This window comes from Ambystoma mexicanum, chromosome 8 (assembly GCF_040938575.1).
Source record: "Ambystoma mexicanum isolate Mex_15411 chromosome 8, UKY_AmexF1_1, whole genome shotgun sequence".
NCBI classification, from domain to species: domain Eukaryota; kingdom Metazoa; phylum Chordata; class Amphibia; order Caudata; family Ambystomatidae; genus Ambystoma; species Ambystoma mexicanum.
Genome location: NC_090929.1, coordinates 1,002,863,945 through 1,002,888,608, shown reverse-complemented (window position 1 = coordinate 1,002,888,608; position 24,664 = coordinate 1,002,863,945). Strand labels below are relative to the sequence as shown.

The following is a 24,664-nucleotide window of genomic DNA, read 5'->3' as shown; positions in this document are numbered from 1 at the left end:
TCATACGGTGTTTCACTATCTTTATGTTAACCTCAGTGACCCCTTTGATAGGTATCTTCTCACCATTAAAATTGTGCACCAGGCCTTCATTTTGTCTCACTTTGATATCATTTTGTTGGGATCTCCCTTCATTGATACTTTTTACCAACTCTTTGGACATGATCGTGGCCTGTGCACCCGTGTCAATCATTGAAAATGCACTGCATTTTTCTTCCACAGTGATAGGAGCATAATACCTGTACTCAACTTCTTCCAGCACACCAAAAGTGTGAATTTCTGCTGATTTCAGGACTCACCTTTCTCAGTCCCTTTTCACTTTTTGCCAAACACATGGACAAGTGAAATGATCTTTTTCCCTCCTTTTTATCCATTTCATTTCGGAAATCTTTGTCTATTTTTCCATATTCAGCACCCATTTGGAGTGTAGCCACGGTCCGCCCCTTGGATCTGGCACCATCAGGATTTACACTGCAATTTCTTGACTGAACATTCTCACAAAGATCACGTGTTAGTCTGTCATTTTCTATCTCAGAACACCTATTTACATTTTGCATGGTGCCTGTCTTCTCGGTCTCCAGAAATATGTGTGGCTCAAAATACTCCTCAGGTGACTGGCCTGCACCCTCCTTTTTTAGCAACCATTTTTCCTGTCTGGACTTCATAAATACTCTGACTATCAAGGCAGGATATTTTAACAATTTACCCTACCTCTTTATTAGGTGTTTTATCTTCACATAAAATGTTCTTTTTAAATCTGTCTCTCTGTTCTTTAGGATTTTCTTGTTCGTTTTCTCCTTTTGGCTTTTCATCTAAACACACTTCAATTGTCTGGTTCAACTCTAAATTGAACCACACTCCCTTTTTGTGTGTATGAGTACCACTTGTTTTACTTTCACTGGTAGGTATTTTCATTTTTGAATCAGCAAGCCATTCCGGACTGTTACACAAAGATGGTTCCTGGGCTTCAGTACTTTTTTCATTGCATGGGCTATTACATAGTCATTTGTTGTCAGATCGTACAAGATCACTTCTATGACATTCTGCACCTTCACTTGGCTACTGTTTTTGGACTGCACAAAGTTTTGCTATTTACTCAGACAACATCTTAACTTGGGCCTCAAGGCATTGAAATCTATCCATGTCCCTGGATTCCTCTCTCTTTGGCCTAGGCCGATATTGGTTAAATTCACACTGATTGGACCTATTTTGGTATCTCTCAGGAGATTGATTTTTATTTGAGTTATTTCTGAATTCATGGGCCATAGGAGATGGAGAACGCATGTGACCATTCTTTGGCTGTGGTCAACTGGTGGTGGTGACTGATTATAATGGCGCGGGACATCATTCATGTTTTGTCTTTCATTTGGTGGGAATTGTCCCCTATGCTGATTTCCATTTTCAATTAACCTATCCACATACCGGGGCCTTTCTTGATGGTCATATACCATAGTATTAGGTTAAAATCTGCTCTGCATCCCCAGTCTCTGGTATCAGTCATCGTTCTTTTGATTTTGATTTTGATTTTGATTGTTATTCATGCCTGACATATTGGGCCGGTATCCTACTCTAGGTCTGTTACCCAAATATCTAGGACTAATGTCATTTTCTCTATTGGTCGGGTCATGTGATTGAAATACAGGGTTTTGGCTTGGCGTCGGATGTGGTGGCTTGCCTTTTTGATTTTGTGTCATATTGTTCCCTGCCTGAGTTTGGGCTGATTAAAGTGGCATTTTTGCTGATTTTATCTCCATTACTGTTGGTGTGGAATCTTTAGATTTCGATTTTACTTCCCTCATCTTAGATCCTTCCTCTCTTTGACAATAGATGACCTCATACAGTTTAGTCCCCTGTTCAACAATCCACTCTGAGGATTTTTCTCTGCCAAATTCGCAAATTCACTGTGATATAATGTCTTTTTGGAGTCCATAAAAGTGTGCAGTCTTAAATTCTGCAGAATTAGGGCTAAAAGATACATCAAAATGAGAAAATGCTCTTTTTAATTCTTGGAGGAACTGGCGAGGGGACGTATCTGGTTTCGCTGTCATGGTGTAGGCTGCTTTCTTGGCATCTTGCATTGACTGGTACAGTGATAAATGATGTCTAACCTCTTTTTCAAAATCTGACCATGACAGGTTTTCTTGTTCATTAAGCCCTCTAATGACACTAGCAGTTGCAGAATCAAGTGTTAGGTGAAATTATTGTATATACTGTTTGTAGATATCTGAAGAGCTTTAAATATATCATGCACTGTTTCTAAGTGGTCTTCTATACAACAATTGCCTCCCTTTTTGAATGGTTTAATCAACGTTTTGATTGACTTCATTATTTTGATGGGGCTACTCAGCGTCATGTTCGGGTGTACATTATTCGGCCTCTCATTTCTATTCTCTGCTGAATAGGACTGATGCTAACCACCAGTGGGTGAATCAAATCCCTCCAACGGGCTAAACCAGATCTAGCCACAGGTATAGCTATTGGTACATTGCTTCCTCGGCCAGGGCTAATCTCAACTCCATTAAACAGTGCCTTGTTGTTTTTCTTGAGATTTGAAACTAAATATTTGCTGTTCCAAATCTTTGCACCTTTTATTAAGTCAGTCTGCCTCATGACAAAGGTTAGAATTCTCATCACTAATCTTATTAATCACAGTTTGCATTTCATTTATTTGCATTTGGCACTATTAAACTCACCCTCCTTCTTGTCATTCTCTTCTAACATTTTACCCATTTCCTGCTCTATAGCATGAAATTTATTTTCTCTCTCCATGTTATTCTTTTGAAGCGTTTGCATCTCCAAAATGGTGTCATCCCCTCTTGCCTGATTGCGTCTATGGCCTCTTTTAATTGCACCAGTTCCTGTTCACTCTCGCCAAACTGCCTTTTTTTCTGAGACAGCTGTTTGTCCAACTCACAGCACTTAGAATGCATCTCTGTGTTATATAACTGTAATTCCAATTTTAAATACTTTACTTGCTCACTTGCCTCCTCCAAACTGATCTGTAATTTACTAATCACTTCAGAATATTTTTCCTGCAGTCTGACAGACCGATTTAAAAGAAACCAAAGTTTTGCACATAACCTTATTATTCAATCTTTCTCTGCATGTTTGTCTGAAGCCCTGAAATGTCTTAATAGGTAGACCTGTATGATGCTGCCCTCTTAAAAAATGTCATGAAATTACTCTTTTTGCACCCCCCCAGATATGCGGTCCCACCATAAAGCAGCATTTTCTGATGACCACACCCCATGGGCAAATAACTGTGCCTCTAGGTGGTTCACCAGCTCAGAAAAATTTGATTCAATTTGAGAGATAATGACACCTCACAGAATTAGTTCCCTTTTAAGTGCACCAAATGGCTTTGCTGAACACACTTACCACACCCCGTAACGGCTTTAAAATTCCTTCCCGGCCAACGCACCAAAATATGTTAGGGATTTTAATATAGGCTATACCTAATTTGGTGGTATTTTATTATCATGGTAAAATGGTGGCATAGTGTTGCTATGGTAGTGCCCTATATGGTGTGAAAAGACTCCCGAGCAATAACTGTATTCTATTTAGGGTCAACTCTAAAGCCAAATTTCCAGGCCTAACACACTTGAAATGTTGACAGTGCTAACTATTACCCAGCCACTTATCTATGAGGCTGGACTACTGTCTTTGACAGATTTGTTCTACTGTAAACATGCAAAGCTGAATACCGCACTCACCCTCTATCTATCTACAGAACCACATTAAATCAAATGACACAACCCGAGCACCATGAAGAATGTATCAAGACACGCTGTAACTTTTAACTAGTGTATTTCTCTTGGCAAATGAACTTACTGATCATAAACAGCAACATTGAATAGCGATATAATTAACCATGTGAATGTGATTCAGTAAAAATAAGCAGCAAGCAGAACATTTCAAAATGAACTCAGCTCAATGACAAAACATGTGTTTCACCCACTTCGACCTTGGTTGTGTATTTTTTGGGAGGAACCATGCTTAGTACACAAACATTTTTTTATTTCTCTGCATAACATTTGAAAGGTGGTGAATTCTTTTACATAAAAAAACCCTGCTGGCTGTCTCAGAATACATTTACTCATGAGCACCTCACTTAACCGATATACTCACATTAAGTATGAGTGAGATTTCTGCACTGTTATCACGGGCAACCCTTCTCTGTTGTCCTGCCAGGCTGCAGCAGTATCACGACGTTCTGCACCCAGGCAACCCAGAAAAAAGGACACAACCTCCCTCCAACTACAGCTGATCTTCTCTGTCTGCTGCCTGGAAAATCTTGCCTCTCCGCACTGCACGGTTCTGGCCAGTCACTTGCTCGACTGTTGGCTCAACCACCACACCCCTTCTGTCTCTTGAATTTATATGCTATCCCTGTCAATCTCACCAAAAGCCTACCTCTAACATGACATGCATCATCACCCGATTTGGTTTCTCAGGAAGCATAGCTTTATGAATAGATTTGTAACAATTATTTCCTCTGGGTTCAATAACGCTTTCTCCAGATTGCATATTTTCCTTGCAATTAAATCACAGCCAGCAAACTTGTGCCTGCACGTTTTAACACTACTGAAAAAAGCACCTTACTTTTGACATGTCATCTGAACCTGGTTTGCACTGCTTTGCTACAGACAAACTACCAATTAATTTTAAGGGGTGTTAATTGGTTAGTTTGGGTTAATTTGTACATAGTGCAAACTGGACAGAAAGCCTGTCCACCATGAAGTGGATCATTTTAATATGTGCTTACCACAAGAATGTGTATTTCCATTTGGAATGTAGGCCTGCTATTTGATGTTTGTACTCTGTTTACTGCCTTCTCTGAATATAATGTCATGGCCCAATTACTGCCCCGCATATACAGTATCCCTACATCTCCAGTATCTCTCCTACAGGATTTGCAAATCATGTCGATGTACTACTTCAGTTGCACCATAAAAAATATATATTAACACTGCATGACTCTGGCTTGAAGGGACATCAACAACTTCTTTACATAAAAAATCACTCAAATAATTAGAAATTACGTTTTTTGTTGTAGTTATATATTTCATGAGACAAGTTTTACTTGGAACATGGCAAGGGTTAGGTTATGTAATCACAAGTCTCTGGAGACCACACCATTCAGAGTTTCCTTTTGTCCTATCTAGGAGATACTGTGTAAGTTTAGCAGTTTAGGTCTACTTGGTTGAAGGAATTTGACATTTTCACATTTCATCGAATTTCTTTTGGTCGTTTTTTGGCCAAAACCCACCGCAACCGCCCCCCCCCACCACCCTATTCGCTTACCCCACCCCGTACATCTATTTAAGTACATTTGACCGAATTTCAAGCAAGAAAACGATCAAAACAATACAGGTCAAATGTCTTTCGAACAAGCAGGCTAATACCAAGACAGCAGCATAAGAATATTCAGAAATTACTGTATCTCCATCCAAATGACTAATCATGACAATACACACTACAGTCCCATTTTTTTTACTTCGCTAGAACCATGATAATTAATAGTTATAACCATTTGTTTTAACATTTTACAAAGCAGGACTTATGTTATATTATGGGTGTTTAAACTCTTTACTTTTGAGTGTATCTTTGGGTGTTGTAATGGCTATGCCAGCGATAAGGATGTTAATGTTGCTTGTTGAGATACTGAATGGAATCTTGATTTACAAAACCTCCCAAAATTGTGAACAATCAGATTTAGTAATTGTTCAATTCGGCAGCAGAACATTACTCGTCAGATCTCAGAATTGGTTGCTAACATAATAAGTTACTTTCCCTGCTGCAGCTTTAAAAAATGATGGTTTCGAGGAGAGTGTGTTATTCTTGACTGTAGCAAGTTGTACATTATGATCTTGGGCAAATAATATATTCTGAGCACTCTCTTTTATGGGATGGAAAAGGCAACCAGTCAGCATTTGTCCTTCTCCTGCATCTCACAAACACTCCCTGCATCCATTCGTATTAAAATGAAAAAGTTCCATTGTTCCTGGGCTATGCTTGCTGTGATGTTTCTCAGCCACCACGCTAAGAAAAAAGTTTCTGAAGAGATCTCTTTGCTTTTTCTCCAGTGAAATAATTTTCTTTGTAGCTTCTTTCTTTACTGTGGTAAACAGTTTGCAAACCTTTTACAAACCCATTAACTAAAAATAAAGAACCTTAGCAAGGGAACTAAAGGCTGTATTGCCCACAGCGATGGCCACACTGGCTGGTAGCACCACCACTGTCCTATTCACTTCGGACCAGCACCAGCTGGTACTGTCCACTGTTCCAGGCATTATTGCCTCAATAATGTTTTTCATTCAAAGGGAAAGGGCAGTGTTGGCAACCAGCAACTAATGAATGTTTTGTTGGGTCAAAGGGCATGCATCCAGCACATAGAGCATGGGTGCACAACATACGGCCCGCGGGCCAGATGCGGCCTGCCATGCTGTTTTGTCCAGCCCGCGAGGCGCAAACACTTTCCGAATGGAGGGCGGCCCGCAAGCAGCATCGGCTGCCCTCCATTAGGAAAGTCTTTGTTGTCTTCCGGGCCGGACAAAACACTGGCCGTCATTGGCTCAGCACACACGCACCACGTTGCTCCTACAAGCCACGTAGTGCGTGTGTGCTGCACCAATGGAGGGCCAGCACTATGGCTGGCGTGGCCAGTAAGGCTTGATGCCGGAAGGCATTTCAGCCTTGCTGGCCACGCCAGCCGTAGTACCACTCCACTTACCTCGCCAGCGTTCCAGCTTACCTGCCTTCCAGCATGTCCGGTAAGTGGTCTGTTTGTTTGTGTTTGTGTGTCGGGTCTGTTCTGCTGTATGTTTGTGTTGTGTATGTTGAGATGGGGGTGGGGGGCGTAGGATGTGCATGAATGTTTGTTTTTGAATGTTTGTGTTGTGTATGTTGAGATGGGGTGGGGGGTGTTGGATGTGTATGAATGTTTGTTTTTGAGTGTTTGTGTTGTGTATGTTGAGATGGGGGTGTGGGGGGGTGTCGGATGTGCATGAATGTTTGTTTTTGAATGTTTGTGTTGTGTATGTTGAGATGGGGGCTGGGGGGTGTCGGATGTGTATGAATGTTTGTTTTTGAGTGTTTGTGTTGTGTATGTTGAGATGGGGGTGGGGGGTGTCGGATGTGTATGAATGTTTGTTTTTGAGTGTTTGTGTTGTGTATGTTGAGATGGGGGGGTTTGGGTCTGTATGGGTGCATGCTTGAGAATATGTGTGCTGAGTTGGGGGTGGGGGTTTCGGGTCTGTATGGGTGCATGCTTGAGAGTGTGTGTGCTGAGTTGGGGGTGGGGGGTTCGGGTCTGTGTGGGTGCATGCTTGCGAATGTGTGTGCGGAGTTGGGGGGTTTGGGTCTGTATGGGTGCACGCTTCAGAGTGTGTGTGCTGAGTTGGGCGTGGGGGGTTGGGTCTGTATGGGTGCATGCTTGAAAGTGTGTGTGCTGAGTTGAGCAGTGGGGGGTTTGGGTCTGTATGGGTGCATGCTTGAGAGTGTGTGTGCTGAGTTGGGGGGTGGGGGTTCGGGTCTGTATGGGTGCATGCTTGATGCTTGAGAGTGTGTGTGCTGAGTTGGGGGGTGGGGGTTTCGGGTCTGTATGGGTGCATGCTTGAGAGTGTGTTTGGGGCATAGTGTTTGGTTGGGGGTGTGGGACATGGGGCATAGTGTTTGGTTGGGGGTGAGGGACATGGTGCATAGTGTTTGGTTGGGGGTGAGGGGGCCATGGGGCACAGTGTTTGGTTGGGGGTGATGGACATGGGCATGGGGCATAGTGTTTGGTTGGGGGTGAGGGGGCCATGGGGCATAGTGTTTGGTTGGGGGTAAGGGGGACATGGGGAATAGTGTTTGGTTGGGGGTGGGGGACATGGGCATGGGGCATAGTGTTTGGTTGGGGGTGAGGGGGCCATGGGGCTTAGTGTTTGGTTGGGGGTGAGGGGGCCATGGGACGTAGTGTTTGGTTGGGGGTGGGAGCCATGGGGTGTAGTGTTTGGTTGGGGGTGTGGGAGCCATGGGGCATAGTGTTTGGTTGGGGGTGAGGGGACCATGGGGCATAGTGTTTGGTTGGGTGTGAGGGGGCTGTTGGGGGTGGGGGACATGGGCATGGGGCATAGTGTTTGGTTGGGGGTGAGGGGGCCATGGGGCATAGTGTTTGGTTGGGGGTGAGGGGGCCATGGGGCATAGTGTTTGGTTGGGGGTGGGGGACATGGGCATGGGGAATAGTGTTTGGTTGGGGATGAGGGGGCCATGGGGCATAGTGTTTGGTTGGGGTGACGGGGCCATGGGGCATAGTGTTTGGTTGGGGGTGAGGGGACCATGGGGCACAGTGTTTGGTTGAGGGGTGGGAGCAATGGGGCATAGTGTTTGGTTGGGGGTGAGGGACATGGGGCATAGTGTTTGGTTGAGGGTGAGGGGGCCATGGGGCATAGTGTTTGGTTGGGGGTGGGGGACATAGGCATGGGGCATAGTGTTTGGTTGGGGGTGAGGGGGCCATGGGGCATAGTGTTTGGTTGGGGGTGAGGGGGCCATGGGGCATAGTGTTTTGTTGGGGGTGGGGGACATGGGCATGGGGCAAAGTGTTTGTTTGGGGGTGAGGGGACCATGGGGCATAGTGTTTGGTTGGGGGTGAGGGGGCCATGGGGCATAGTGTTTGGTTGGGGGTGGGAGCCATGGGGCATAGTGTTTGGTTGGGGGTGAGGGGGGCAGGGGGCATAGTGTTTGGTTGGGGGTGGGGGACATGGGGCATAGTGTTGCACTCCAAGAGTGAACACAATAATAAAGCTAAAACAGGCACAGTTAGGAGATGTACATCCTTTGCTTTTTTGTGGAAACCTGACTCAACGAAGGCCATACTCCTCTTGGGCAACCCAAACAGCAAACTATAGCAGTCCAAAATAACGGAATGTCCAATCAAGGGTCAATAAAATATATATAATTTAATTAAACAGACTATATACAATAACTAAATAGAAATAAATTTTAACATTGGAAAATGTGTAGTACAAAATGTTTGAAATGCAATAAAAATCGATACCCCTCAAAAACATTTTCCATGTGTTTAATATAAATTGGGGGTTGAAAAAGCCTCCTGCCACGCCCCGCCCACATTTACTTTTCGGCCCACTATAGCCCTCATGTAAGGTACTTTCGGCCCTCTGTCAAAATTAGTTGTGCACCCCTGACATAGAGGGTCATTTTCGAGAGCCCCCTCACCCCCGCAAGTGAAAATGGAAGCACTAAAGACAGATGTTACACCTGCCTTAACGCCTCCATTCACACTCTGGGAGATTTTCATTGTTTTTGAAGGCGGGGGGAGGGTGGTGGGGTAGGGGTGGAATGGGAGGTATGTTTCTGCCTCCCGTTTGCGCCGCCTTCAAAAACAACCTGGTTTTGTGCCAGAATGAGATTTTCAGTGTGCCGTAATGATTTCCTGTGGATTTAGGGTGACCAGATTTTACGGTGCTGTACAAGTGTTACTGTTCAAAGAAATGCATATTATAATTAATGTATCGTTATTTTAAATTGAAAATGCATAATTTCTTCTGTGCATTCCTGCCTGCCAGCTATGAAGACGTTCTACAAAAAAAACGGGACCACTGCAGTTTCTAATGGGAGCATAATCTTGAGTAAGAGGGACAGAGCACCGAATACCGGCACAGCCCCGGCAAAATAGGGACGTCTGGTCACTCTATATGGTGTACGCCCGCTTTTTGAAAGGCATGCGAATTCCACAAGAAATCATTGTAAACGCTGCCTGCCATGCGTGCATGACAGGCAGTCTTTACTCTGTTTGCACTGCAGAGTGCAAAAGAGAGGTTTAAAAATGTTTCCGCCATCGCTTTACACTTATCGTTTGCACTCCACAGTGCAGATGGTGAGAATCGCCTGCAGGGGACATGTTTGCACATAAGTGCAAATGTAAGCGGTCCCCTCTGGGCAATTTCCATACTGGAGCAAAATCGCCTCCATAGTGCCCCGGACTACCAACCTATAATTTAGATGAATTCCTAGAAATTGCAGACTAACCTGTTCTAGAGTAGCCTTGCCTAACCTGAGCACAGCAATTCATACACTGTGCATCGTTAGATAGGAGACTTAACAGACGTGCAGACTGACAGCAATCTTTCAATGTATCTTTACGTATAGCGCTGGCTGAACCAGCTCGCGAAATCTTCATGTCCAACAATAGCTCAAAAGAAACTGACGGCAACACGAGATTGGCCTGGTCCAAATGACGCACGGTTCTTCGATTTGAGCCCTCCCTGTATAGGACTTTGTGCCTCCTTAACACTCAGTACTCTTAAAACACCGACTGGCGGCAAGGCGTTAGTTCACCAAGTCGCTACAGCTCGGCAACAAGCAAGGAATAAACAGTGATGACTTGAGCACACTGATTTAAAGGCTTTTGTAACGAGATCTAGGAGCGCACGCACCATACGTGCGCACTGGGTGGTGAACAGTTTGACCTCAGTGCACAAAGGGAACACATTATACCTGTAGAGTAAACATACAAAGCACATAATCACAGGGCGTTTTGTGTCAGCACTTAATCTGACCGACCTATTGCCTCCTCTGCCAGAAGAAGATGGCTGGCAAGTTAAAGGTTCGCCTGTGACATAGGCCCACACTGCACTCCCTTTTCTCACCTCAGACGTACTGCAGGGCCAGCCTGAAATGTGCACCTTTCGTTCCCTGCAGCTCAGTCTTGGTACTACAGTCTTCTAAAGTGAATACGTGATGACCATTACATTGGGAAATAACACGTATTATTGCACCCTGTAAAGAGCCAGAGGAAACTGACTTGAAAGGCCATTCAAAGAGATAATAACATTACTACTTCCAGTCTCCTCATAAGTAGGAGAACGAGGGTTGCCAACACATGATTGTCACCTAACCTCTGCCTCTGTGGTGTGAAAAGTTATGACAGTAATTCTCCGTGTAAAATACTGTAATTCACTTTAAGCTCTCACGAACATCTTTTTCATTGTGTCTGCCTGGCAGCTACCGAGTCCTTCTCTGCTCCGTAGCTCCTCTGTTGCCCGAAATGACAGATGAGTCTCTGTTTTCAGCTTATTTTTCATTTCTCCCAGATGACATTTTGGCAACTTTCACGACACGTGCAAGTAGCAAGAATGTTTTCATGAACGAAAAACACACAAGGGACACTCGGTAGCCATGCTCGGGCACGTTAACTTGTCTGTGGGCCGTTACCATCTTGTAAGGCTCACTGCTTTGGGAATTATTGCGGGGTAGCAAAATGTCTTCAGGCGTGGCACATCCATTATGACTGGCAAGGCATCGACCCATCATTCATTATGGATGCCTCAAGGCAAACTAAAACCTAGTTTCCAATGAACCATGCAGGCCCGGGTGCATTTTGCTTGCGCAGCCTTGCATGGCTCAGTGGCGATGCAAGGGGTGATACTGTGGGCTTGTGTGTGTTTCGGGGGGCACTCCTGCACTTTCTTGACCCTGGGGAGGTATTAAAGAAGCACTCTGGCTCGAGCACGCACCCCTCAGGATACCAGGGAGATTTCTCTACTTCCTGGTCCTGTTGCATGCAGTCCAGGAGCCGGAGGGCCATGGTGGCACGCGCATTCCAGACTCTGCGGCAGATAAGAAAAATAATGCATGTATGTATATGTGTGGGTTTGAAATTTGAAAGTGTTTGTGAGTGAACATGTATGAGTGTGGTATGGGTGCACGTGTGAATAAGAGTGTATGTGTATGAACAAATGCTTTTTAAAATTCATTTGTGCCTACCCAGGAGCAGGAATCTGATTGCAGAGGTATACAGGAAACATTTTCATACTGCGTCATTGCATTTGATGTTGGGCATAAAGGATGTATTTATGGGGGAGGTCAAGGTAAAACAAACATGCTGTGTGTTTGCCTAGACTGGCCTACATTGGGGCAGCCAGTTTGGATATATATTATTACTGTTGTATGGCATTTTTTTATTTGGCATGTAAGAAACCTGGTAGTACTCCCATGCCTACTCCCCGGGGATCAGATGGCCAGGGAAGGGCCATCGCTTTTGGATCCTGATCCTGGGGGTAGACAAGCGAGGAAGGATCATCTGACTGGAGGGTCTTCAGAGATTGGGATGGAGTGCCGACAGGCGACACATACTATCTCCCTTTTTTGAAAACTGACCTCCCTTACATCCCCTCAGCCTCTGTGGGCTATTGTGAACCTAGCCCCGTGCAAAGACCTCCACGTCCCCTGCAGACCATAAAAAGGAATAAGAAAAGGCACAATGCCCCTTTTAGATCCAACTCACTCAAAGCTAAAGGACAGGCATGTCCAGATAATTGGGTAATAGAAGGTCAGGCAGGCTCTACACAGCCTGTTAATCTGCTTCAGGCATATTAAAGGTGGTGCAGTCAGCTGAACAGGAAGCAGCAGGGGGAGACACAACAGCAGGGAGGCTGCATGGCTGAGTCCAGCAGGGGATCCCTGACTTGCAAAGCACTGGTATTTTGGAGGAGAACAGCAAGAAGGCAGAGAGAAAACCAGCTGGAGGAGACTGATGAGCCAGCATGCTACCCCGTGGCAGAGCAGAGGCTCTGGGGTGAAGAGGCGAGGGATCTGTGTCTCCAGGGAGTCAGTGTGGTTTAGAAAGGAAGGCTCTGGACAGGGCCAACCTTCCCTTATGTAAGCCGGGCATGTTCATTCTCTGGCCTGGGCCAGGAATGTCTGAGGGGCAGGTGGTGAGTCCTTGACCTCAGATGCAGTGTTTGGAAAGCAGATAGCCTAAAAGCGTGAGCAAAATATCTGCTAAATCAGCCATCACCCAAACAAAATAAAACACTTATAATGAACAAATTACCAAAGCCAAATCCAATACCAAGGAGCTTTTTAACATTTTGAGAGAGCTTGCATCCCCCGCTCCCTTACCTGACACGTGCACCAAAGAGATTTCTTGGTGCAATAACATCCAAAAGGCCTTACTCAGCAAAATATCAATGTTCCAATCTAAAATTGAGTGCAAAAAAGCTAGTCTGACCACAGACGAAGGCCAAACTCCACCCTCAAGCATACAGCCCAAAACTAATGCTCTATTAAACGTCTCACCTATATCTACCAAAGAGGTTGAGGATATAATCTCTTCTCTAAAACCATAGAAATGCCAGGGAGACATATGCCATGCCCCAATAATCAAAGATGCAGCTGAACAACTGGCCCATTTATCACAGCATTAATCAACGCATCATTTATTTCAAACACAGTACCAAACAACCTGCAAGACTCCTGGGTTCTTCCCCTCCTCAAAAAACCTACCCTAGATCCCAACATCCCAACCAATTACAGACCCATCACAACAGTGCCTTTCCTTTTAAAAATTCTGGACAGAGCAGCCTACCTGCAGATCCAGAACCATTTAGAAAAGCACAATTTACTAAGCCTCAGACAATTGGGTTTCCGCCCAAAATATGGTACAGAAACCGCCCTGATCGACGTCAAGACACAAATGGAAAAACTAAAAGACAACAGCAAACTTGCCCTCCTACATCTACTTGATCACTTGGCTGCCTTTGACTTGCTAAACCATGAAGTTCTATGCAAACATCTATCCTCAGCAGCCCACTTCTCAGACAAAGCCAATGCCAGTATCCAATAATGTTTAAATAACAGACCCATGAGCGTCTTCTAAACCTCAGCCACCTCTGAACCAGCTCCTGTCCCCTGTGGTGTACCTCAGGATTCTTGTGTATCACCTACACTAGACAGTGTGTTTACCAAACCCTTGTTTGATTACTTAGATCATTTGGGTGTCACCTACATGAACTATGCAGATGACACCCAAATACTCATCCCGCTAAAGGGTGATTACTCTAAAAACTCTAAAGTCCTCAATGAAATTTATTCTATCATCCAAGCTTGGATTGGCAATCACAGACTTTGCCTCAACGATGACAAGACCAAATGACTTCTCTTAGGTTCCCAATCCAGACTGATCAATCTTGACAAACTCTACACATCATTCAACATAGACAGTAACAACATTACAGTATCCAAGGATGTCAAAACTGTAGGTAAATACTCCTCACTTACCTTGACTAGACAAATCAACTCCATATCCTCATCAACCGCCTACACATGCAAGCTTATTAATATTTGCAGACCAGACTATGCCTATACAGCACAACCATAGCCAGAGCGCTAGTACTTTCCAAAATTGACTACTTCAATGCACTCAATCTGGGCACAAGTCAACGCAATATTAACAAGTTACAAGTGATCCAAAATAATGCATTAAGAGCAGCACTCAACCTCCCAAGACACATGCATATCTTGGACATGAGACAAAACACCCAGTGGCTATCCGTGCCCCAAAGAATAGAGTACAAACACTCTCCCTCACACATAAGTGCATAGCCAATCAAGCACCAAGATATCTAGCCAACAACTTCGCCCGTACCACCACTACAAGCCCTACCAAATCGGCACAAGCTCATTGTCTGAAAGCCTCCAGGTTCAAGCTCCAGAAAGCCAGCGGCACAAGCTTCCCTGTGCTTGCTTCTAAACTCTGGAACACTCTTCCGTTGACCCTCAGATCAGAACCGTTCTTCCACCTCTTCTGAAAAAATTCCAAAACCTGGATTCTCTCTAAAGAGGACTGAGAAAATCTATGCTCTTCACGCTACATCACACCAATCACTATCTCTGACATTTTTTATCGCAACTACGATTTGTTCACTTATTTTACCTCAATAAGCTACCCACCGCAACTGTAATCTATGTCATTTATTTCATATGCATTTGTAAAATGTTTTCCTATATAACCACGTATTGCATATAATTGTAAATATCTGTAAATTCTATTGTCTCCAACCATTTTTGTATGTAATTGTTATACTATGCCCATGTAACCAAGTAATGCGCCCAGATGCCTTAGGGCCAGGCTGCGCTATATAAATAAATAAACCAACAAACAAACATATTGGTCTGAAGTACAGGGAGACTTGCAATGTGATACGCGCGGCTAAACACTATATAGCAAGTGCAAGCGGAATAAAGGGAAAACCCGTTGTCAATGCTTTCAGAGTGAAAGTACTGCATGCAGCAAGACAAACAAATAGAACTTTGTTTGATACAAAGTTACCGAGTGGTCGCATAAGGAAGATTATGTGGTCGAAATTCTCAGTGAACTGAAAGAAGAAAATTGACATTCTGAGGGGAGCTGTATGAGGTACAAAGTGCGAGCAAAGTGGCACTGGCAATCGAGAAACACAGTGAGAGCCGGCAGAAGGATATACATGAGAAAGGAACACTTTTAAAGGGCCAGAGCAAGGAAAGCCCAGCCAAGCCTAGTAAACTATGTGAACTGACAAGGAAGGTGCACAGCTAGAAGCCCAAGGTTGTGCAACCTGTAATAGGTGGACCGTGGAGTCCGACAACTACGCCCTGACCAGGGGGAGCCTGAAAGTGGAACACAAAGGTGGGTAAGGGAACCCCAGAAGTGGTTATGAATAATTACAACAGCTACACCTAAGAGCCGAGACTTGTGAAAGGGAACCCTGAGTCTAAATGGTAATTAAGGGAAAATATAAAGTGCTGCTTTCTGAGTTCAGGCTAGAGAAGCCTAAGAAACTAGCTGGACATTTGCCGTTTGTGCATCTGAGAAAACCAAAACAGGAAGATTGTGGAGCTGATCATAACCAGAACAGTAAGCTGTTAAGGTACTGTGACATTTACTAGAATTGAATCCTGAAACCTTGTGGAACGTTACTCCCACATTGTCTGGAGCTTGGGGAAGGGAGCTGTGGGAGAAGTTCCTGAAAGACATTGCTATATCATTTTGGAACACTTATATAGTTTGAACATTCCAACACATTGTTAGTATTATAAGTATGGGCAAGTATAGGTTGTGATACAGGCAGCATTTTACTTTGGACTTTTAGACACAGACTGGCCTTAGATTCATGAGTTGAAGGAAGCCCAATCTTAGAGTTAGGGCAAGTTAGGCGTTATTCCCATCCTGAAGTTTTAAATAAAGGTTTTCCAACTGTATCTCTTGCATCTGTGTCTAACTGTTGATACAATGTCTGTCTCACAGGCATCAAGGATAAAGCAAACATGATAAGTGTTAGTACTTGGCTAGACTGGCCTTTATTAGCACACCCAGCCACACCCAGCCTGGATATTATTTATTTGTTGTTACTGTTGCATGTCAATTTGTACTGGGCACCAAGGGTCAAGCCAGCATGGTGAGTGTTACTATGTACCCACACTGGCCTACCTTGGGGCAGCCAATCTGAATATATATATGCACTGTGGCATGGTATTTTGTACTGGGCATCATGGGTAAAACTAACATGATAGAAGCTAAAAGGTGGCCAGACTGGCCTTCACTAGTGCAGCCAGTGTGGATATATTTGTTTACTGTGGTATGACACTTTTTACTGGGCACTTAGGGTAAACCCCACAGGATTAGCATTATTATTTGGCTAGTCTGGCCTTTATTAGCATACCCAGCCTGGATATATATTTTATTTTACTGTTGCATGTCATTTGTTCCTGGGTACCAAGGGTAAACAATTTTTTTCTTGACCCACAGGTTATTATATAAAGGGGATGTTACATCAGAAGGCCTAACCAGAACACAGTTTATCATTCCCAAAAGCAATAAATCAGTGGTACTTGAAATAGCTCATTCGCACCTTACCGGGGGACACCTAGGACGAGCCAAGAGACAAGCCCATGTGAGCAATTAGTTTTCTGGCCCTGTATACACTTAGAAGTTAAAACTTACATTCAAACGTGCAAAATGTGCCAGAAAACAAGTAGCCATATATCAGCTCCAGCTCCATTAAACCCCTTGCCTGTTAAAGGGGTCCCATTCTCCTGAATAGGAATGGATATAATTGGACCATTAGAACCTTCCAAAATGGGTAAAGTATGTCCTTGTGATATTACTGTTTAAAGAAAGACAGGGACTTAGGCTACCCCACCTTGTTGACACTGGCCGTGGAAGGAGCCAGCACACTTTAACAGATCACTATAAGTGGTCTGTACATAAGAGAACACCAAAGATTCATGTAACACAATTTCACATTTTATTCTTGTGGTTTAAAAATAGCATAAAAGACATAACATCCAATAACCTTTTGCTTGCCCGTGATTACTGGGTGGTTATACACTGTTTAAAGCATCTCAAAAACAAAACGCACTTTATACATTTGTTCTTTGCATTCAATTTTTTGCAGTGTGGATTAGTACAATAGGTGACTTAGAGTGTGGTCGGGTTGACTACACATCTGTCTAGTTGACACTAAATGGTGTTTCTGGCACAGAGTTGGTGGCTTGTGTTCAGGTGCCGTCTTCAGGACAATTGTAGTGGACTTCCAAGTGTCACCGATGTATCACTGGTCTGGGACATCTAAAGGTAAGGATGTAAGGGTTAGAACATGGGTGTCTCTACAGGGCCAGAGGTCCCTGGGAAAAGTGCTGGGCAGTATCCTACCTGAGCCATTTCTTTCAGTGTCACAGGGTGGTGAAGAATCTTGTGCGGATTCTTCGCTCCAAGCGCCTTCTGTGCACTTTGTGTATTTCGGTCCTGTGAATCTAGGATCTGGTCTGCAGCAGATTAGCTGTTAGAAAAGATAATAATTATCTGTTGAAAAAGAGGGAAGTATCTGCACTTGCTTTTGTCGTGCGACTACTGCCCTTTCTGGCTATGGTGTTGACTAACTACCAAGCATGCTAATTGGCAGTGGTAGTGTGCAATCGTTCGAAATCTAGTTAGCTATGAGTACACTGCGTGTAGGTGACTCCGTGATTAGGCAGACAAAATGGTGTCTAACAATTATACTCGGGACAGCGAGTGTGGCGTTGCCCCTTTAAGGGTACGCACGCGACGGAGTGACGTCAACTCCGTCGCGTGCCAGTTTAAATAAACGGGGCGGCTCCTGGTGACGTCAGTTCACCGGGGAGCCCACACCGACAACATCTCCGTCTCTGTGTCTCATTACCACAGGGGGTGGGGGGCTCACGGAGGCGGCCTCCGGTCTCCGATGGGCCGCCTCCGTGAGCCCATCGGAGACCGCCAACAGTGGCGACGAGACCGGGATCGCTTCCTGGGACACGCGGGGGAGTTCCGCCGCAGCGCAGATGATCGTATGTGAGCGCGCGACGAACTCCGACCGCAGAGAAGGAAGCGACGCACGCGGCCGGCGGCCATTTTGATGAACAGGCCTCGGAGACTCACGGCTTCATAACGAAGCGTCGGTGAGCCATCCGGGCTTAATTTTTGGAAACTTCAGCGGCGGATGGTCGCTGAACACAGCACATGTCAATTTCATGAGGAAATTTTGACAATTTTCACTATTATTGTCGAGCAGAGGCAGGGAGACTCCATGGGGAGCCTGCTGTTGCACTAGGAGTCTGTCTCTTCCTCTACTCAATTTTTGGACACATCATTGTCTGCATGCTGGCTGGAGTGACACCTTCACGAAGATCACGGCTGGTGGTGAGTTGCGGCCCCTTTCTTGCCAATCTTGTGGGGTGCCTGTGCGCTTTCCACCATGAACCAGGATGCTGCTGCTGCTGCTGCTCCTGCTGTTGTGGGTCCGGTACCGCCTGTGCTTCCACCTGCCCCTCCGCCGAAACCACCGGGGTCCCTACAGCCAATGCCTGAGTTTGATATCTCGGGTGCTCCATCGGGCCTGGGACAGAGGTGGAAGATGTGGATGGATAGGCTGGAGATGTATTTCAGGGCCACAATGGAAACAACGGACAACGGCAAGCTGGCCACCCTCCTGTACTCTGCTGGTCCGGCGGTGCATGAGGTATTTATGTCCCTGCAGCCGGTGGATGGATCGTTTGCTGCGGCAAAGGAGGCACTCCATAATCATTTTCTGCCAATGGCCAATGCGGACTATGAACGTTTTCTTATGGGAACGGCTCGCCAAAAAGATGATGAGACTCTGGATGTATTCTTTGGGCGGCTGCGGCGTCTGGCAGCACCGTGTGCCTGGAATGACCCCGAGGTCATGATTAGGAACCAACTCATTCAGGGGTGCAGCTCTGGGAAACTGAGACGCCAGATCCTGCGAGAGCCGGGCATCACCCTCCCTCGCATCCTAGAACTGGGGAGGTGCCACGAGGTCTCTGAACTGCGTGCAACCAGGATGGAAGCGGGTATTCGCCCAGCCAAGGTGGAAGAGATCTGTGCGGTCGGAAGAGGCCGCGGGTTAAGGCGCCCCATGAACAATCAGAGCCAGCGCGCACAGGGGTCGAATGTCTCCTGCCCGAAGTGTGGCTATGATCTCCCGCACCCCGCGGAGTGCCCGGCAACGGGAGTCAAGTGTGGCAGATGCGGAGGCCCTGACCATTTCGCCAGAATGTGTAAGTCTGCCGCCCCCAAAATTGTGCCGAGGGGACCAGTTCGAGCCGGCTTCTTCCGGCCCCAGAGGGCCTCCAACGTTGCCCAGGTGGACCAAGGTGACGAAGGAGCCCCTCAGGAGGAGGAGGAGGAGGACGAGGATGAGGAGAACGTGATTTTCGTGTCCAGTGTGAGCGTGCTCAAGTCCCGCTCCAAAAGACAACCCAGGTGTAACGTGCTGGTTAATGGAGACTCTGTGCCGATGCTAGTGGACACTGGCGCATCTGTAAATGTAATGGCCCGCCAGCATTACAAGACCATGCTGGCCCCGCCTGCGCTGGCTGCGCCGAGGGCACGCATATTCACCTTCGGCGGGGACCGGCCTTTGCCTCTAGACGGTGTATTCGTGGCCGGTGTGCAGTATGGGGACTCACACATACGGGCTCGATTCTACGTTACACCGGTGAGCGACAACACCCTGCTCTGCTGTGCCGCGGCGGAGGCACTGGGCATTGTCACGTTCGCATACGCAGTATACTTAGAGGACATCCAGGTCCTCCTGGCCAAACATGGATCCCTGTTTGAGGGCATTGGACAGCTGGTGGGTGAGCCGGTCCGGCTCCATATCGATGAATCCATACAACCAGTGGCGCTGAAGCACCGACGGGTCCCTTTCCATCTCAGGGATCTGGTGGATCGTGAACTTGACAACCTCGTGGGGTTGGACATAATCGAAAAGGTTGAAGGACCCACCCCCTGGGTGTCCCCCATTGTCATCGCCCGCAAGCCCAAGCAACCCGATGCTGTGAGAATTTGTGTGGACATGCGGCTGCCTAATAAGGCCATAAAGAGGGAGCGACACCTCACCCCCACCATCGATGACATTATTGCGGAGCTGCAGGGTGCAAGGTTTTTCTCTAAGCTCGACCTGAGATCGGGCTATCATCAGGTGGTCTTGCACCCCGAGTCCAGGTACATTACTACCTTTACCACACATCGGGGTCTCTATCGATATAAAAGACTAAGCTTTGGGGTGTCCTCGGCAGCGGAGGTCTTTCAAAACATAATAAGAGGTGCACTGGCGGATCTGGAGGGCGTCCTTAATATCAGCGATGATATCCTAGTGTACGCCAAATCGGAAACGGAGCATCTGTCACGCCTGTCCAAGACTTTTGAACGGCTACGTCTGCTGGGCCTCACTTTACACAAGGACAAGTGCGAATTTCTGAAGACGGAGATCGAATTCTTTGGGTTCGTATTCAAGGCGGATGGGGTGTCACCAGATCCCCGCAAAGTGAGAGACATCAAGGAGGCGCGCCCGCCCGAAAATGTCGCGGAGGTGAGGAGTTTTCTGGGGATGGTCACTTACTGCGGCCGTTTCATCAGAAATCTCGCATCCCGCTCTGAGCCCCTGAGGTCGCTCACCAAGAAGGACACCACCTGGCAGTGGGGCCCTCTGGAACAGGCGGCATTTGACGATATTCGAGGGGCGTTAGCGGCGCATGACACCATGGCATTCTTTGACCCGAACCTGCAGACGGAGATCGTGGTGGACCCCAGCCCATATGGGCTAGGGGCAGTGCTCACGCAAGTGGGAAAAGACCAGGAGGTCCGGCCAATAGCATACGCCAGCAAGGCCCTGTCTGACACTGAGCAACGTTACTCTCAAATCGAGAGGGAGGCCCTGGCGGTGCTGTGGGGCTGTCGGCACTTCCGCCTCTACATTCTGGGGCGTCCCGTGACCGTGGTCACGGACCACAAGCCGCTGTTGCCGATCATGGCGGGCTCGTCATCTCGCCCGCCAGTGAGGATTGAGCGTTGGATGCTCGCCCTGCTGGAGTATGGGGTGTCATTGACCTATCGTCCCGGTGCCAACAATGCGGCGGACTACCTATCTCGACACCCCAGGAACGACTCGCAGGTGTCGGCGTCGGCGGAGGAAGCCGACGAACACGTCTGCCTGGTCATAGAGACTGCGACACCCAACTCCATGCAGGTGGAGGAACTTGAGGCGGCTTCGAAAGGCGACGAGTGTTTCTCCATCCTGAAGGAGGCCATGCAGAAGGGTGCCTGGAAGACAGTGCTGGAGGCGGTGGAGCGAAGAACATGTGAGGCCAGGGTCACTCTCGAGCAGTTGTGGAGAGTGAGAGAGGAACTAACATTCTCCGAGTCGGGGCTACTGCTAAGAGGGGAAAGGATCGTAGTGCCCCAGGCCAAAGTGGCACAGGTCATCGCGCTGGCGCACCAAGGTCATCAAGGGGCCCCCAAAACCAAAGCTCGCCTCCGTCAGAAGGTGTGGTTTCCTGAGTTGGAGCGGAAGGTGGAGGCGTTCGTGGCCTCTTGTGTGTGGTGTCAGGCGGCGGCCCCGGCCCAGAAGGAACCGTCCATTGAAGCAATGCCCCGCGGGACTCGACCATGGGAAGTGGTGCACGCCGACTCTGGGTCTACATCCAGAGGCACGCATTTTCTAGTGGTGGTAGACGAGTGGTCGAGGTACCCGGAAGTTGAGTTTATAGACTCAGTGGCGTTTGAGAACGTGGTGGTGGCGCTGGAGAAGATCTTTGCCACTCATGGCCTCCCCTCTGTGCTGTGCTCGGACAACGGAGCCCCATTCCAGGGGGAGAGTTTCGCAGAGCTCATGAAAGAGTATGGAATTCAACACCGGCGGGTCACCCCACTGTGGCCCCGCGCCAACGGGGAGGCCGAGCGAATGATGCGCACCCTCAACAAGGTGTTCCGCATTGCCCATGGAAAAGGGGAGTGTTTGCAGAGGGCTCTGTACGTATTCCTATGAGGGTACCGCACCACCCCTCATTCGTCTACGGGGGTGGCTCCGGCAGAAGCACTATTCCAGCGGTGCCCGAGAGATGTCATACCGGAGGTGGGGGACAGAGACCCCGCCGTCATCGACAATGAGCAGGTGGAAGAGGACAGACAGGTCAGGACACAGATGGAGAACATCCGGAGGGGGCTCAGACCCCCACACATCGCGCTGGGGGATGAGGTGCTGGTAAGAAATCGTCACCCTCATGGAAAACTGTCTCTCACATATGAACCCGCCCCCCTGGACGTGGTGGCCGTCAAGGGGTCAATGGTGACTGCATCGGATGGAACTTCATCGGTAACCAGGAATGCGTCGTTCTTCAGGAAGATTGGTGACCCCAGAGTGGACAACCCGGACAACCGAGAAAGTGAAGGCGCTCTGGATGAAGGTGGGGGAGAACGCGCCGTAGTGGAATCGCCGGCTCGAGGCGGACCCAGTCCAGGAACACCAGCCAGGGACGGTGGCAGGAGGTACCCCCTGAGATCAGGGCGTGGGAAACCTGCCCGTCTCAGTGACTATGTTACGGACTGAGCTGGGAGGCTGACCGGGGACTAATGGTCCGGCCATGACAGGTACACACGGGGGATCGGGGGTGGCTGTCAATAAAAAGGGGGTTTTGTTGAAACTTATAGAGTGATATGTGTCATAGATGTGTGCTCGTTAAGTACTCCTATTTCCAATTTGTTGTTATGGAAAAGGAGGAGTGTGGCGTTGCCCCTTTAAGGGTACGCACGCGACGGAGTGACGTCAACTCCGTCGCGTGCCAGTTTAAATAAACGGAGCGGCTCCTGGTGACGTCAGTTCACCGGGGAGCCCACACCGACAACATCTCCGTCTCTGTGGGCCTCATTACGACCCAGGCGGTAAGTTACCGCCTGGGCCGTGACTTTACCACCATGGCGTAAACTATGTTTACGCCATGGTGGTTGGCGGACTTACCGCCCCATTCCGACCTTGGCGGGGCGGTAAGTCCCCAATCCCCATTTACCCTTCCCCATTCCCATTTTTGCCCCATAGGGCATAATGGGAGTGGGGAAGGCGTTAATTACGCCACCGTAAATTACGGTGGCGTAATTAACTCCATGGTCCCTTAGCGCCATGGATTTTAACACCCGCTAAAAGCGGGTGTTAAAACCTCCATGGCGCTAAGGGACCTCGTAATTGGCGGTAATGGGTCGGCGCAGCTAACGCTGGCGTAAACCCCTTACCGCCAGGGTCGTAATGAGGCCCTGTGTCTCATTACCACAGGGGGTGGGGGGCTCACGGAGGAGGCCCATCGGAGACCGCCAACAGCGAGTACCAAGCTTAGCTATTTGGCAGTGGTATTGTGCAAAAATCCGAAATCTAGTTTACTTCAAATGCACTGCGTGTTGGTGTCTCTGTGATCAGGCAGGCGAAATAGTGTTTCACAATTATACTCGGGGCAGCGTAGTTGTGAGGAACATATCTAATCTCACAAAAGTGCTCCCTTGTTATACTAAAATGCAGGCTATGCCATGTATACGGGTACCTATACTTGATCGGCAACTCGCTTACCTGTGTTAGATCGTAGCTGCAGCTTTGCCCTGGTACTGGCGAAGTGTGCAACGACGCGCATGATTATGGGCTATTTGAAGGAGCGTCGTACGTGTATGCGCGCCCGATTGTCAGGTGCGCATGCACGTGCGATCAGTGTCTTGTGTAACTGTGCTGAATCTGAGACGCGCATGTGTGCGCGATCAGTAGTCCTCATTAGCTTGGGCATATGTATAGTGTCTCGGCCCGTGGAATGGGCACGTAGGTAGCCTCGTTTGAATCCTTGGAAAAGGCCTGTCTAAGCTGGTACTTAATAGTACTTGCCGGGGGGGGGGGTGCTTAACCCTTAACTGGCATGTATAATTGTTTAATTCTTTACTGATCACATTTTTCGGTCTTTGCATCTACAAGGGCTCAGGACTGTTTACCCTATGTCAAAAGGCACATCTCGTTGGCATCTGCGAGTTCTACAAACTAGTGGTATAATATGTGGCATGTTGTCTCATTTGAAACGAAAATGTTTTCAACATTTTGAGAAGCATTTATGACACCATTTTTGAAAACCATTTTTGAACAGACCATTTTTGAAAATACCATTTTCGAAACAACACTTTTGAAAAAAACAACAGGGGTTGTGTTTCATTTCGAGGTGCTTGCCTGAATGATGGTCGCTTTTTTGGGAAGAATGTGACTTTTGACAACGAGTTATGCAGCAATATGGAACTACATGTTAGGGCTGTGTATTAAAGCGTTTGCCATTGGAAGAACCATGGTTGTATAACATTTGGACATTTGTGTATTTAGAAGAACAATTTCCACTCAATGGACGCATTTAGGCCGTTTTTCACCGTGTCTAAACGGTGTATCCATTTTTGCTCTAATTTTCTTAATGCTAAATCTTTGTCTCCCCCTCTGGCTTTGGCTTCTATAGTTTGGATGACACACCATCTTAATTCTGTGTGTTTGTGTTGTTTTTTTGCAAAATGGGCCACCAT

General features: G+C 47.2%; 1 long non-coding RNA gene across 2 annotated transcripts in view; it reads right to left on the bottom strand.

Moving 5' to 3' along the window:
• LOC138473709 (uncharacterized) overlaps positions 1-23,778 on the bottom strand; it is a 234,230-nt gene extending 210,452 nt beyond the window's left edge. For both annotated transcript variants that reach the window (XR_011268872.1, XR_011268871.1), the window contains exon 1: positions 23,691-23,778. This is a non-coding gene — a long non-coding RNA (uncharacterized lncRNA). The remainder of the gene's footprint in view (positions 1-23,690) is intronic.
• Positions 23,779-24,664: the final 886 nt, after the last annotated feature.